At 37.2% G+C, this 16813-nt stretch overlaps 1 protein-coding gene and 1 long non-coding RNA gene across 27 annotated transcripts in view; one reads left to right on the top strand and one right to left on the bottom strand.

The window, feature by feature from the left end:
* Positions 1-16813, bottom strand: part of DLGAP1 (DLG associated protein 1) — a 1106389-nt gene that overhangs the window by 102794 nt on the left and 986782 nt on the right. The gene's annotated exons all lie outside the window — the stretch shown is intronic.
* Positions 5424-16813, top strand: part of LOC141547361 (uncharacterized) — a 29414-nt gene continuing 18024 nt past the window's right edge. The window contains exons 1-3 of one of the 8 annotated variants that reach the window (XR_012483552.1): positions 5424-5849; positions 6098-6318; positions 7662-7742. This is a non-coding gene — a long non-coding RNA (uncharacterized LOC141547361). The other 7 variants (XR_012483557.1, XR_012483556.1, XR_012483553.1 and 4 more) reach the window with 7 other exon arrangements.

The following is a 16813-nucleotide window of genomic DNA, read 5'->3' as shown; positions in this document are numbered from 1 at the left end:
TCAACCTAAAATTTTCACCAAGAAGATACCAAGCTAATATAATAAAGTAGGCTGTAACCTAGTTATATGGTATGGTTGCAATGACAGAAGGTTTTGGTGACTGATAAGGAATATTAAAAAAAGAGAGAAAGAGAGAAAAACAGTCAATAATTTAACTTCTAGTGTTCTCCAGCACTATCCAAATGATGCTACGATTCTGCCATTATGGGCAGAATTTTCTCCATGATGGAGAAAGATATTAATAATAGTTAAATTTTATATCGAAACTGCTTCATAGACATTATTTCACTTGAACCTCATAATATAAGGGAGTAAGAGTGCCCATATTTTTATCCTCCCTTTATAGTTTTCTATAGTAGTCTCTAGATTGTTGTTGCTGTTTTGTTTGAATCATGGTTAACTCTTCTTGGCCCCATTTGGGATTTTCTTGACAAAGATACTGGAGTGGTTTGGCATTTCCTCCTCCAGTTCATTCTACGGATGTGGAACTGAGACAAACAAGGTTAAGTGACTTACTCAAGATAATAAGCCTCAAAGATGGTATTTGAACTCAGTCTTCTGCTGGGAGAACCTTCAGTTCTCTCAAGAACTGAAAACTGTGGGCCCAAAGGGATTGTTTAAAGTTGCATATCTAGTAAGGAGAAGAATCAGGACTTGAACCTGAGAATATTGAACTACTGAGATGCAAAGTGTATATATTGTATATTTACATAGAAATGCAGCTAAGTGGAACAATGGATAGAGTTCCAGTCTTGGAGTCACTAGCTGTGTGATGCTGGGCAAGTCACTTAACCCTGTTTGTCTCAGTTTCCTGTTCTGTAAAATGAGTTGGAGAAGGAAATGGCAAACCACTACACTATCCTTGCCAAGAAAACCCCAAATGAGGCCATGAAGAGTCAGACACAATTGAAAAACAACTGAAAGATACTATATATACTTCAGTCACACCCAAACTTATACAAAATATACATATACTAGAAGATAAATCTAACATATACACATGATAAATTAATAAAGTAGAATTATTAAATGACTTATAAATCAACATGAGAGTTTGGTGGTTGTGATTCAATTTCCCTAGAACTTGACAAGCCTTGGGAAATTTGTTACAACAAAATTTCTGTGCTCCTAAGGCGCTAAGGACCAGACAGACCCCTCACCCATGCTAACTTGCTTTTTTTCTTCTCTCTCAGGCCCAACAGATATGGGCTGATCGTGAAGCCAAGGGAAAGCAATGGAAGTTAAAAAAAAAAAAAAAAAAAAAAAAAAAAAAAAAAAAAAGAAACTCCATATATTAAAGTCATGAAAGAGCTATATTTTACTCAATTTGATTTTTTACCAATATAACATGAACTAGATTATTGGGGGGAAAAAATCAAAAATTAAAAAAAAATAATTTTCTTCCCAAGCCCATTCTATTGCCAGCCAAGACTCAACTATGCCTATTTTCATTTCTTTTTCAGCTGTCTCTGACTATTTGTGACTCCATTTGAAGTTTGGAGTTTTCATGGCAAAGATATTAGAATGGTTTGCCATTTACTGTTTCACTTTATAGATGAGGAACTGAGGCAAACAGGCTCAGGTGACTTGCCCATGATCATAGTAAAAGTCTGAGGCCAGATATGAATTTAGGAAGATGAGTTTTCCTGACTCCAGGACAATGCTCTCTGCACAGCATCACCTAGCTGCCTCATCCCATGCACTCTCTGATGACTTTTGTCTAGTGCTTCTTTAAAAATGTGTTCTCAGTTGTCCTTGTGAATATTCTATGGCACAGTCTATGTCCAAATCTCATTGTTGCTGGACTCAAAACTGTCAGGGCTGACCTCTGAACTTACAGCTTTGACGTACACCATCCTAACTAAAGCAGCTACCATATATCATTGATATATGGTGAACTCAGTGAAATTCAGATCACTGTTTAAAATACTTCCTGACGCTATTCAAAGGAAACAAACTATAAACACAAACCTTAAATAGTTCCTTTTTGGCTGTTCTGCTAGTCCATTGCCCTATATAATTCAGAGTGGTTTCCTAAACTATAATGATGCTTGGCTATTTACTATCTGAATATTGCATAGGAATTCACAAAAATAATAGTTAGCATGTGCTATAAATTCAGGGAAAAAGAGATATAGTTAACGTCAATATATCTGAGGTTTTTACTGGACAAATATTGTTCTCAACTTTATTAACGGCTTATAATTGGTTAACGTAATTACTTGATCTTTTGCTATCTTTGCTCTTCTCCTTTCTTTGCTTATTTTATAGGCAAAGTCTTTGAAAACTCAACAATGAAAATTGTATTTTTGCTTCAAAATAGGTTTGATCAAGTATAGCTTTACTTAGCTTGGTACATTGAGGGGTCTCTCTTTTTTGATCTTACTATGTATTACATGAGAAATACTTAATTTTTATTTATATAGGTGCATATTGTGTTTCCTAGTGCAATTTAAACTTCTAGAAGTCAGAGGATGTTTTGCTTTTGTCTTATTCTCAGGATTCAGATGCTTAGTGTTTTGCAAGTAGGTGCTTAATAGATGTTAAATAACTGTCCCATCTGATCCACCTAGCTTTGATCTCCAATTATTGCCTTTATACAAAGACACTTCAATATACATAATTACATGCTTTAAAATATCCCAACTTCCTTCCCAGATCTTTATTCTCATGACCTGTTCCTCCACTGGACTTCAGAAACACACAAGGCTATGACCACATAGCCTTACCTTTTCCAAACTCATATTATTTCCATGTTTAAGAACACTGAAATTCCTTCACCTCATCAGATAATCTTTAATCAGTTTTACTACTCCTAAACCTATTGTCTGACCTTACTGTGACCTCCAATATCCATCAGTACTTTCCCAGCTATCCCCATGGCTTTGGTTACATCTTCTACCCTTCCTAATTTTGATCATTTTTAGAACCAGTTCAACTCTACCAGTTCTTAGTCCTTTACTTTCTTGCTTTATAAAAGATTCTACCTTGTCAGACCCCATCCTAGATTTATTGCTGTGTTGCTTTAGAGGCTGTCACAAAACTATGCTGTCAGTGTTTAATACAAACTTAAGATATCTGATCTTAACTGGGCCCTCACTGTAACAAGGTAATCCTATTTTGTCCTAACAGAGTCTATCTCACACTGCAACTATTCCAAATTTTCTCTCCTCAAGCTTCTTACACTATTGCCTCTCCCATCCTCTCAACTGCAGACCCTGATGAAAATAAAGGCCATTCACTGAGAGCTCCATCTTATTTCCTCTCCCTCTGATAGGACTCCCCATTATTCCTCTCTTGGGGAAGAAACAGCCTTTTTCCTCTACAAGATCAACTCCTCTATGTCTTCCCTTAATCCCTTCTCTTCAGTTTTTTTCTAATATATGCCTAATTTCTTACTTTCAGTCTCTCCCTATTTACTGGTTCCTCTCCCCCTCCATTTTTTTTTTTATAAACATACTTAATGAAATCTCCCCCTAGCCTTTAAAAAAAAAAAAAGGTCTTCCATCCATCTTTGTATAGCTCTCCCCCTTCCCCTCTCAGTTAAACTCTTTGAAAAAGTTGTCTATAATCAATGCCTCCATTCCATTTCCTTTAATTTGTTTCTAATCTGGCTTCCAATTATCATCATTCAACTAAAACTTTTCTCTCTCCAAAGTTAACAGATTTCCAATCGACAAGTCTAATGGCTGTTACTCAATCCTCAGCTTGACTTCTACAGCAGGGACACTTTTCATCTCCCCTCCCCCCCTTTTTTCTTGGATATTCTCTCCTTTGGTTTTCTTTTTATTTCTTCTGGATCTTCACTTCCCTATCTGGACCCTTCTCTTTTTTTCCTCTCTATAGTTTTGATCTTATTAGTTCCTTTGAGTTCAGTTGTCACCTCTAGAAGATTCCTAAATATAGGTTGTACATAAATGTATACAAATATGTATATAAGTGCAGGTTGATATATGTATATATATATATACACATACTATAGAGAGATAGCAATCAATATATACCTGTATAATGATATGGATAGATCTGCAGCCCTAGTTCTAGTCTCGCATTATTGCTGTTCAGTCATGTCTAAATCTTCATAAACCCATGAACCATTCTTTTTCTTTCTTTCTTTTTTTTCCCCCTTAATCTCTTTATTTATTTTTTAAATTATAGCTTTTTATTTACAAGATATATACATGGGTAATTTTTCAGCATCGACCAATATGTGTTAAATATGTTAAAGTATTCCATGGGATTTTCTTGGCAAAGATATGGGAGTAATTTCCTTCCCCAGAAGATTAGGGCAAATAGAGGCTCATACAGCTAGTGTCTTAGGAAAGATTTGAACTCAGTTCTCCCTGACTCCAGGCCCAGTATTCTATTCACTGAGCCATTTAGCTACCTCTTCCAACATCACCAATCACCTAATGGATATTTCAGACTAGAGGCCCTCTAAGTATTTTAAATTCAATATGTTCAAAACACTCTTCCTTGTCTTTCCCTTCATATCCATTTCTCTTCTGAAGTTCCCTATTCCTACTGAAGAAACCATCATCTTTCCCATCACTTGGTTCCCAATTCTAATATCATCCTTGACTTTTCTCTCTCACTTACTCTAGGTATCTGATTTGCTTCTAAGTTTTGTTGGATCTATCTCCATAATATTGCTTTTCTACACTGCCTTCTCTTGACTCACACATTTACTGAGCTAGTTCAGACCCTCATCTCCTTTCACCTGGATCACTGGTCTTCTCAGTGCCTCAAGCTTTCCCTAATGCACTCCATCTTCCATGCAGATGCCAAAGTGATTTTTAAAGGCTGGTCTGCCCTTGTGATCCCTCTCCAGTTTTAAGCTCCAGTGGCTACCTGTTGCCTCTAGGCTCAAATATAATCTCTTCTCTTGGACATTTAAAGTTCATTAAAATCCTCTTTTCTTTTCCTGGTCTTGCATAGTATTCCCCTCACACATTTTAGGCCAGAGTGGGTCAGGGGTTATTAGGGCTAAACATGGAGAAAAAAAAAAAAAATCTGAGACCTTTTCCTCTACAGAATCACATTCTAATGTGGGAGAAAATATGTAAATAAGTATGTGCAAGCTATATAGGATAAATAGAAAAGGCCTCAGGTAGAAGGGTGGGGTTTGAAAAAGGCAGAAATTGGCTGGGGAAACCTGGAGGTAAATGAAAAGAGAACTGTTCAGAAAACCTTGCTTCCCCTACCTCTGGGCAAACTGTCTAGGGTAAAATAGCATTTTCTTTTTTTTCTCTCTGTCTCTCTCTCAAGGGTAACAGCATTTTCTTTCAGGGTAATAGGGCATTTTCTTTCTTTCTCTCTCTCTTTTTAAAATAGAGCATTTTCTAAGATTTCTTTGGCCTTAGTTCAGGGAAGGAGGCTATGGTCTTTTTGTAGTGAGAATGCATTCTCTCTTTTCGAGGACCCTCCCTCATGAATCCAGAAGCTCCCAGCAAAAGAACTTTTAATGTCTCAGTGGGGGTGGAGAACGTTGGGGCCGCGAGGCGGTGAGAGAGGGAGAAAAGGGGAAAACCGGGAAATGGAAGACAATGAAGCAAATCCTGTGTTCTTAACACTCGCCCGCTGCTAGCAACCGGTATTCTAGACGCTTCCTAATGCCAGGCGAATGCCCCCGTGCCCGGGCATGTCTGACGCGGAGATCTGTTCAGCTGATACTAGGCGAGAAGGAAGCCGGAGGGAGAGCTCTCCCCTCGCTAACCAAACACCTCCGCGCTCTCGGGAGGGTCTGAGGATGTAAAAGTTTATTTCACTTGTTACAACTGCAGAGTTGCTGGCTTTAAGTTCTATTTTAAAGCGACACCCAAGTGGCTGCAAACCGTGGATTTCCCCAGGTGAGGTTACTATGCAAATCTAGGGAGGGGAGGATCTGAGAACTAGTCATTTAAATAAATAAATAAAAGCCCCAGGCACTTCATTACTGGAAATGATGCAAGATGCTTCCACTTATCTGGGAACGTAAAACTAAACAAATCCGCGGCGGAGCGGAGCAGCTGCTCTCCGCTCGGAGCGCGGCCCCTCCGCCGAGCCTGAAGCCCACAGAGCCAACGGCTCTGCAGTTTACCTTTCCCCTCCTCCCCAGTCCGGCCAGGAGCCTGGCAACCGGCAACATGGCAACTCGTGCTGTAACGTGAAGAGTGTGAGCGCTTTTTGAAAGGAGGGCTTTAAAACACAATGGGATTGAGGACTGCTTCTCGCAACCCTGCTCTCTGGAGTCCCCCAGTGGCCGCTGTGGGAGTATTGCTGCTGTGCTTCAAAGCCCCCGATCCCGTGCTCCCACTTTCCTCAGCTGCGGGAAGGAAGGTAAGTCTTCCAGGAGGGGGTGGGGAACCTGGGGAATGGGGGGAACGGAGGGGAGATGGAGATATGGAAGAAAGGATTTTTAACCTGGGAGTAAGAAGCTAATCGGTTTGTGTTACGATATTGGGACAGTGATTTTACCTGCTTACTCCAGAAGGGTGGAATTCCTGTATTTTCCATTTTTATCTCCCATCTAGATTTTGCCGCTCCGTTTCTTGGGGCCCTGACTAATTTGCATATTTGCCTTCCAGCTGGTCTGACCTATGGAATGCTTAGGTAGGATTTAAAGGCAGCCCGGGGGAAGCTGTGAAATCTCTCCCTCCCCCACTTCCCCCGGCCTCTTCTGCTGGTGGGGGTAAACACATTCAAATGCTAATGGATAAACTAGATTGGTAATTCCCCCCTACCCCCACCCCACCCCCCGTTAACCCTTTTATCACCAAAGTTGGGCTGTATTTATTTGTTTGGTGGTGCTGCTGCTTCTAGTATATTTCCACTGAAAAGTCTTGGAAAAAAGTTCAGAACAGACTACCTACTAAATATACACCTTATTCAGATCTTTATTTCTGTTTAAAGAAGATAAAGTGGTGTGTGTGAACTAGTCACTTCAGATGAGTCCAGGTCCTGGGATAAAATCTAAGGCTTCTTTAATATTGAGTTGGAATATTTTTTTAAAAAGGAACAATAGAGCAACAGGTCAACAGTGGTGGAAAGCGGTAATTCTATTTAAGGCTAAAGTCTTTCTAAAATGTTTTCAAAAAACATCCATGAGTAGAGGTGCTGTTTGGTTAGAAGGGAATCAAGCTCCTGACACTATCCTGTCAGTGTCTAAACCTCAGTTACCTCACTTGCAAAACGGGGGAACAAATCTCTGTATCTGCCTCACAGAATTGTGGTTAAAGTATGTAAAGTGCTTTGCAACTGTTTTCTCCGTCTTCTGTCCGTAGTGGATACAGTTTAGCAAAATTTGTACACCTACCAGGCAATCCGTGTTGATTGAGGAATGTAAATTTCCATTTTTAAAGAAGTTACTTTGGATTTTATCTTGCATTTAGGAAGCACTAATATTAAAGAGAAAAATATTTACAGCTCCGAATAAGAGTAGTTTGATTACAAATAACAGTTTAAATAAGATGCCAGAAGTATAGGACAAGAATCTAAAAATAATAGTTTCTCCAAGAGGGACTCCTGCTCCAATAGTAACTATGGCCAGGATATTGAAAAGCTTACTTATTTCTAGCTTTCCTTCATTTCATCAAAAGAGATAATGTTAGTAAATCAGTCAACCCAGTACCTGGCACAGAATAGACACTTAATAACGGCTTGTCCCTTCCCTTTTTCTTTAGAGAGGCAGGAAAGCAGCCGTGGATGCTCAGACTCAGAGCCAGGGAGACTTGAGTTTATGATCCTGACACTGACAAGTACAGGTTTGTGTGAGTGTGGGCAAATCATTTAACCTTTTGTGATCTGTAACACTATGCAAATCTGATGTATCAAATTAAAATGTAATTAGGAAATATTTAACAAAATAAATAAAAATACAAGACATAATTTTAATTTGTTTTTCTGAGTCCATTTGCAGCCTAGAAGGATCCTTATGTATAGTTCAGTAGTCTTATTTCTATTTGAGTTTGATCCCACTAATTTTTGAAAAAGGTAGAGGAAGTTTCCTCCATTGGATGTTCCCTATGGCAATGAAATCTCCACCTTCTATTCTTATCACTTTAACGGGAATCCCTAACTTTTAAAAATTCTGTAATCTATGAGGCAGAAAAATTCTGTTGAATCAGTTTTACTACTTGGGGTGTATCAAAATGTTTCTGTTTCCCTAAATATGATCTGTATAGTCTTTTCAGGTCTTCCATACTTAAAATGAGTTGGAAATCCTCAAATTTAATGATTTCATTCAGTATTCACATTTATGACCCTTTTAATACAACTTACTTCAAATTCATCAGCTTCCTCAACTCACATAATTCCCCATCTTCATTACATCTGATGCACTCATAGGGGATAATTATGTTAGACCCCCATTCTCACCTGAAACTCTTCTAACTCTAAGATGTTAAACTGAAATCTCACCTGATTCACAAGCACTTACTCTTTCTCGTTGCCTCACTACTCCAAAACTTGATTTTTGTCTTTGACTGCAACATCTATCTCATTCCTTAATCCTTCACCAGTTTTCCAATCTTATTCCTATTCTGACCTTGCTTTCTTCCTTTTATTATTTTGCTTTTATAGTTATCCTTTTTACCCTTGATTCTTTTATCCCATTGTCTTTTCACTATTTGTAAACCTTTTATCCCTGTTCATTCCCACCTTCATTTTTTTCTGTCTACTCCCTGGTTGATAAGGCTGTTTGTTAGAGGAAATCAGGAAACTTTATGGATTAAGTCTACTACGAACCAGTGCTTAACCTCAACAAGTCTCTCACCACTGAACTGCAATCCTTTTTATTTATTCCTTTTGAAGAGTTCCTCTCTCTCTAGAGACTATTCCAAGTCTCTTCCTATCATTTCAAGCCCCATAATTCCTCCCTCCCCCAGTGGGGGATATAATCTATCGAGGGCCCCCTATGCCCCTTATTATGAAAAATTTAAAATTCACCCCCCTCTCATTTCATCCTTGTTTCAGCCTCAAAAAAATGAAAGTGCCACTGCTTTCCAAGGTCATTGGTACCCTTGCTTGCAATTTCTGTCTTCTTTAGAAGCTTTCCCCAGTGAATTCCCTTTTCTCTTTTTCAAGCTCTCCTTGTTTATTGGCTTCTTCCTGTTGTTCACAAGCACTTGAGTCTTCCCTATCTTAAAAAAAAAAAAAAAAAAAAAAAAAAATGGAAACAAAAAGCTAATACTTTCCTTCACTCTCTTATCCCCTAAAGCTATGACCCTACTTTTTTTCCCTTTACTTTCTCTTTTTGTTTTTTTGTCTTTTCCTGTTAACCCACATTCATACTAATTTGTACCTTATTCATCCTTTGTCCAGAAAACCTTTCTCAAAGAGATCAATAATTCTAGCAGTTCTAAAGAATTGCTAAATTACAAGGATCTTTCTCTGTCTTTCTTGACCTTTTTGCTTTTGACAATTTTGGCCTAGTTACCTCTTCTGTCCTTCTGAGTATTTCTTAATACTGTACTTTCCTAATTTCCTTAATCAAACCCCCTACCTGCTTAACTTCTTAAGTACCCTAAGTATAGGTGTTCTGCAAAGTTCTGCCCTGGGTCCTCTTTACATTGTTTTCCTTGATTGATCTCACATGGTTTCATGTTTGCCTTTCTGCAGATGATAACCTAAATTAATCAATTTCTAATATTTCTAAATTTTAGTCTTACTTGACCTGCTGGACATATCTAAGTGAATGTTCCTTTGGCATCCAATATGTCTAAAACTGAATTAATCTTCCTCTAACTTAATAAAGCACAGGTCTGATGTTGTTATTCCCTTACTCAAAAATTCTCAGTTAGATAAAATATAAGCTTTTTAGTCTTTCATTTGAAACTTTCAACAATCTGGTTCTAGCCTACCTTCTCAACCTTATTTTATTGTTTTTCTCTTTTCAACCTTATCCTATATTCCAGTGAAATTGTTCTAGTTGGAACTTTGAATGCTATCTGCTGCCTCTTGGGATTCTGTCTGTTCCCCAATTCTAGAATGCCCTTCCTCTCCATCACAAATACTGAAATGAATCTCTGATCCATCAGTTTGAGCATTTCCTTCCAATTATGCCAATTGTAACCCATCTAGACCTGCTGATCTTGTTCAGTATTTGTCCCTTTTCTCTTAATTATTCAACAGCAGTTTACCCAGTGTGTTAGCTTTCCTCAATTTCTTCCAACATTACAACGATACAGTAACCCAGACTCTCCACCCATCATCACTCTCTTGCAGTGTCATCAATCCTGTCATAAATTCTTTTACTCCCATTTGTTTTTAGAATTTCTTGTCAGATATATGTCTGCCTTTGTCTATTATTGATCTTGAACTCCCCTCTAGATGTGAGTCATTTTTAGTATTTCAAAGGCCGTGATATTTCCACTTGGTTGCCATATAATAACATCAGTAAAATGTTAGTATTGAAACAATCTATATTTATATGTTAAAATAATTTTCTTTCAGAGTTCAGCTCAGGTACCATATCTTCTAGACAAATTTCCTATCTCCTTTCCTTTAAAGCCATCACACTCTTAATTTTGTATCAAATTTAGTTGTACATGGGACTGTAACTCTCTCTTGGTGGATGGATGTAAGTTAGCTGAGGACCAAGACTTTTTTTTTTTTTTTTAAACTTTCTATCCTATTTAGCATGGCACCTTGTTGAATAGTTCTTAATAAATGCTTGCTGAAGGAGGGGTTGTTCAGGGATACTGAGTTGGGCCAATGCTTGTAGCTGCAAATTTAGGTAGAGCTTTTTGATTTGTATTAATAGATCTGATTGAGAGGAGGATTCACTCTGGGTGGTATAATGAAATAGAAAAGGCTTATTGGCTGTTTCATTCTTTATAAAATACCACTGTGCCCAGATAACTGTTTACAATATTTGCATACTGGGGCTGCTTTTGTCAGTGCATGGGATAGTTATACAGGAATAACAAGAGCTTCCCAGAAGGAAAGAATCAGGAACTCAAAATGAAGGAAACTGCCTTAGATAGGATGTAGGTAGAAATACTTTCTATTCTCTGGAAAGTACATTCTACCTCAATCTGTAAGTGCTTCCTACTGGGCCCTGCCACGAACCCAGGCCCACCTCTCCCTCCCACTTGCCAGGGAAAATGTTTGGAGGCAATTCAGCTTTTGATGTAACTAACTCCACATGCCCTCTCTCCCTTTCTCCTCTCCTTCTCTTCCCTTCCCTTTTCCTTCCTTCCTCCCTCCCTCCTTTCCTTCCTACCTTCCTTCTTTCCTTTCTCCCTCCCTTCTTCCCTCTCTTCTTCCTTTGTCAAATTACTTTGAAAAAGAGAAGGTAGTAATTTGAAAAGACATAAAAAAACTTCCTTCCTCCCTTTTTTCTTCCCTCTTTTTTCCCTCATTTTTCTCTCCCTCCTTTCCCTCATGCCTCTTTCCTTTCCTTCCTCCCTTGGCCTTCTCTCCTTCATTTTATACTGAAGTTTTGACCAATGTTCTTTTCAATCTGGGTTGATTTCGATTGGCTCGATATAATGCTGCTGAATTTAGGGGAAAATACCCAATTAATTTTGACCCCATTACAATTCAGAACTCAAGCAACTCACCAGACTCAGCTTCCCCAAATTGTTGGTTTGTGTGGATTTTCCCTATATCACCCTCAGTTCTTTTTTTGCTTTACCTGGACATATACCTAGAAGTTAAGGTGGCTCTGACTGTCCTTTTCTTGATGTAATTGCTATTTGATACTTTTTCTCCTTAGCTTTTGGAACATCTGCCTCTTGTTTTTTCTCTTATTTGCCTGAATAAGGCGTAAGATATTTGAGGGTTAAGAACTTTGTTCACTTTATGATTTCATTATTTCAAGAGAATTGGTTATTACCTGGAAGAAGTGATCTCAAAGCCAGGAGTAAATGAAACGAACAAGAGTGAAATCATCCCTCCCAGCCTGACAGCTGGTGACTAACTGAGAAGGGCTAGGGGTGGTAATGATTACTCAGTAATGTCACACCATGTGACAGAAAACAAAGTAGAAATAACAATGCATCCATCTCTACCAGGATGTTATAACCAATTGTTTCTGGATGATAGCATGTTATAACATCCATATTGAAGTTCTTTCCTTACATCAGGAAAGTGATTATAGTTTCTTAGAATGATCTCTGTATAAAGCATTATATAATATATAATGGGACATCAGGCAAACTGAAGTCAGAACTAAAATTTTATTTTAGACTTGTCAGTAACCTTTGCTCACTGACAAAGTGCCTGTAAACTAATGGGCTTTTGGGAAGAGGGCATGGCTCTCGTAAAAGCAGCAGTATGATGTTACATTAGGCAGATGGGGGAAAGCAGACCTAAGATCAGACAGGAAAGCTTTTACACAATACAATGCCAAACCCATAAGCTTGTGAAAACAGGATGTCCATGAAGGTAAAGAAAATAAAAGAAAATGCATCGAATATTCATCCTTCCTGTTGTTTAAGGCCAAGCCAAGTGAAATAAATAATTATCCAGCACCAAGCTTAGTGCCCTGGATATATTATGCCCGTAATAAATGTCTGTTGAATTTAATTATTTGAACCATGGGATGAAAGGTTGTATGGAATTCTGTTGTATTTAATTATCCTATCAATTATTTACCCTATTGTTTCTTTTATTAGGAGATATATAGATAGATAGCATATACTATCACACACACACACACACACTATATATATATATAGAGAGAGAGACATATCCACAAATATATTTAAATCTGAATCTGTAAATGGAATATCATTAACATCTAGTCCAGTTAAAACTCCAGACATTTTCTGGTCCCCAAATAACAGAATCATAGGACTCTACAGCTGGAAGGATAGGGTCTGGACCTGGAATTTCATTAAAATAGGAAACTCTCTGGTGAGGAAACTGAACTGGTATAAGTTTACATCTTCTCTATACCATTACATAGACTTAGCTAGAGCATTGACTTTGCCAAGTGTCTCATCTTGTATGGGTCAGTCAGAACTTGAAATGAGATCTTCCAAACTTCAGACCCAGCTCTCTTCACCACACCCAATTGCCTCTCTATTCTAGCTGAAAGGGAGCTTAAAAATCAATCCAACTCCTTTAATTTCAAGATAGGTAAAGGAAACAAGTATTTATTAAATGCCTACTGTGTGCCAAGCTTTACAAAATGCAATCCTAATCTCACAATAACAGTATATATGTGTGTGTGTGTGTGTGTGTGTGTGTGTGTGTGTGTGTGTGTATACATATACCTAGACAGATAGGTGCTATATTCTCTCTATATATATTTATATCACAGATGAGAAAACTGAGGCAAATAGGTTAAAAGACTTGTCCAGGTTCACACAGTTAATGCTTGAGACCAGATTTGGGCTCTCCTATTCCTAATTCTATGTACTTTACTACTTAGTTGCTGCCTAAGACTATTTTTGGGGGGAAAGAAAGGGTGGGGAGAAAGATAAGTGACTTGACCAGAGCAAGTGTCAGAATCTGGATTTGCATTCAAGTCCTCCTGACTTTAGGGCCAGTATGCTATCTATTATACTGCCTAGCTGTCCTTGCCTATATACTTTGCAGTGGCAAAACTGTGACTATGCCTCTATATCCTTATTTCCAGGTTTCATAGTATTTCTAGTTCCTTCGGGCTGCTATTCTTTAACATGTGGCAACTGCCAAATTTAATGTGAGGGACAATATAAGCAAAGGTCTGATGCCATATCAGGAAATCTTTCGGACTCAGAATAAAAAAAAAAAAAAATCCAAAGTATTATAACAAGCTACTAAACAGTTTAGGATGTTCTTGTTAGGACATCCTAAATCTAAACCATGATTGTAATCATGGTTTCTTGAGAAAAGAATAAAGACCAACATAAAAAAAACTTGTGGTTTTACTGTTTCTTCTAAAGAGATAAAAACCATCTTATTTTAGAACTGAAAGGGACTTTGGAGATTTAAATAGTCATTAACCATCTCATTTTACAGGTGGAGAAATTGAACCTAAGTGAATCAGTTGCTCAAGGTCGGAAGTTAGTTGATGGCTAGTGAAGACCAGAGTTTAGATTGCCTGACATCCTACTTTCCACGCTCTATTCCCTCTTCCTATGGGAATCTTGGAAGATTTTGGAAGTAAACCAGCTTAGACCCTTCCACTGGGAAGATTATAGTAAATAACTAGAGTTATGATCTTCTGGGCCAGGGATTATTAATCTGAAATATGTGAATTTAACAAAGTTTTCTGGAATGATATTTCAATATAATTGATTTTGTTTGTAATCCCATGTATTTTATGCATTTAAAAATATTATTCTTTGGAACCTATACCCTTTGTCCCAGCAATACCATCTATTTCCCAAGATGATTAGGTGAAAAGGAAAAGAACCTATATGTTCTAAAATTTATAACAACTCTTTGTGGTGACAAAAACTGGAAAATTTGGAGCTGTCAGTTGAGCAATGGCTAAACAAGTTGTGGTATATTGTGATAGAATGTTATGTTATATGAAATGATAAGCTTGTTGTTTTTAGAAAAACATAGAAAAATTGCACGAAATAAAGACTAATGTAATGAACACAATCAAGACAATGTTGCATACAATAATAGCAATATTATTTTAAGAACAACTTTGAACAAATAAGTCATTTTGAGTATGATAAATACTCAAATCAAATACAAGGGACTTTTGAAGAAGATACTATCTGCCTCTAGAGAAAGAACTGATAAACAGAAGTATGTATAATATAGTTCTACATCTATATGTATAGCTTTGAAAATACTACTTACATAATTAGAAAACAAACAAACAGTATGAAATGTAAATTCAGTTTTATAGTGAATTTTTTTATGTTGTGCTGTGTACATGGAAATATTCTTTTTTTGGAGGAGGGTCTATGTATTTCTTTCAAACATTAAAAACAAAAAAAATATTATTCAGACAAGATTCATCTGATATTATTCTTATCTGAATATTCCTCAGATAAAATTCATCTGATCATTACAGAGATTCATGACACAAAATCTCTGTTTTAAGCTATAGATTTGCCTTGATCCCTGACTCACCAAAGGCACACACTTATAGTTTCCTTAAGGAGTATTCCCATTACCTATACCCACTCCCCCTAGGGTGGGTTATTTATGGGTTCTTTTAAAGCCAAGAGAATTGTAGATCAGATTTTTATAATACTTCTGATCCTTCCTAATTCTAATAGAAAGGGTTAGTTGCTAGGTAAGAGCATTTATTAATCACTTACTATTTGTTAGACAAGACACTGTGGTATTTGCTAGAATTGCTAGAAAAAAGTACAAAAAAAAAATTGACAGCCTTTGCCTTCAGGAAATTTACTTTCTGATAGGTGAAGAAAAGTCACAAAAAAGGAGCTCAAAAGTTCAACCCCAGCATGCTTTGCACTTGTCTTTTTACTCAGACCCCGGAGTCTCCATTATATGGATCATCTATTTAGATCTAGTATTAATAATGTGTGCTGTTGGGTAATTTTTATAAGAGGTAGTTGTTCACATCTGATTCAGCTTGATGCATCCTTATGGATAAATTTTCTAAATTTATTAGTTGACATTTTTTTCTTCACCTGTTCAGCTCCAACTCCCTGTTCCCCGGCTACGGAGCCTGTCCTACACTGATTGCAAGCTAAATAATGCAAGCATTCCTTTCTTTCTCCTAGCCTACTATAAAATTGTTACTGCACGTTTGGACCTCTGAGAGACTACTCCTAGACTCCTACCCTAGGCTCCGGCTAAATGCCAAGACTCATTTAATGTAGCTTAAGGAGGGCTCCTAAAGGTTTATCTGGAAACAGCATTATGCATTCATTAGTTATAGACCTATCAGGCACATTTTGAACATGGACTTGGAAAATGCACCTTTAAAATAAGTGTTGGATGGAGATTGAGAAAATTGGCATTTCTGTTCACATACTTAACTTAAAGAAGACAGATATATGTATATCTTTTATCATGAAACAAATACCCTTTAGCAAAAAAGACTGCCTAGTGTTGCTTATTTTCTTAACTTCCTTTCTCAAAAGAAACTAGTTAAGTAATAAATAAGAAAAAACTATAAGTAGCTAATAATAAATAAGAGAAAACTACAAATAGTAAATAACATAAAAAAAACTATAAACAGTAATAATAAAGAAAAAAATTTCTGGATTTTCACAAGCACCAACACAATTAAATGTAGAATATAAGGTTTTTGAGGTTAGGGTCCATAGTTCTTTGTCCTGGGATCCTTAGCACCTAATTTCAATGTTATGCACTGTATGTTAGACAGTACAATGTTAAAAACAACCACCACCACCACTTACAACACAAACCCATACTTGTCTTTTAATAAGTTTGCAACAAATTATTTCCCAGGAGGATGTTGACAGACTATATGCTGTAGTATAATGTTTAATTTCTTAACATGACATTACCAGATCTATTTGTTCTTGCATCTCCTATACTTTAATCACACCCAGGATCAGGCCGTTTTGAGATAAAACACTAGGTGCTATTTGATAAGTAAAGATTGGAAACCCATATAGTACCTAAAGAATTTGGCTGTTTTCCTTTCCACTGACTAGAAGAAAAAGAAATTTCAGCAGCAGAAGTTTTGTACTAGAATAAGGGAGAAAACCTTAGAGAAAACGAGAGCTACTATTTGGATCAAAAGATCTGTCAGTTGTGGACTAGGAGCATTTTGATGGTTGCCGCTCTAAGGATCAACCCATTTGCAGTTACTGATAACCTTATCTTCAGGCAAGTCTTGTTACCCTCCGGCACCTGGCTGAGAGGTAATAAAACTGTTGCCTTATCTGCTTGGGAAGGAGTTAGCCTAACCTTACCTCACTATAATTATGGTAAATTG

This window comes from Sminthopsis crassicaudata, chromosome 1 (genome assembly GCF_048593235.1).
Source record: "Sminthopsis crassicaudata isolate SCR6 chromosome 1, ASM4859323v1, whole genome shotgun sequence".
Classification (NCBI taxonomy): Eukaryota; Metazoa; Chordata; class Mammalia; order Dasyuromorphia; family Dasyuridae; genus Sminthopsis; species Sminthopsis crassicaudata.
This window is presented reverse-complemented; position numbering and strand designations above follow the sequence as displayed.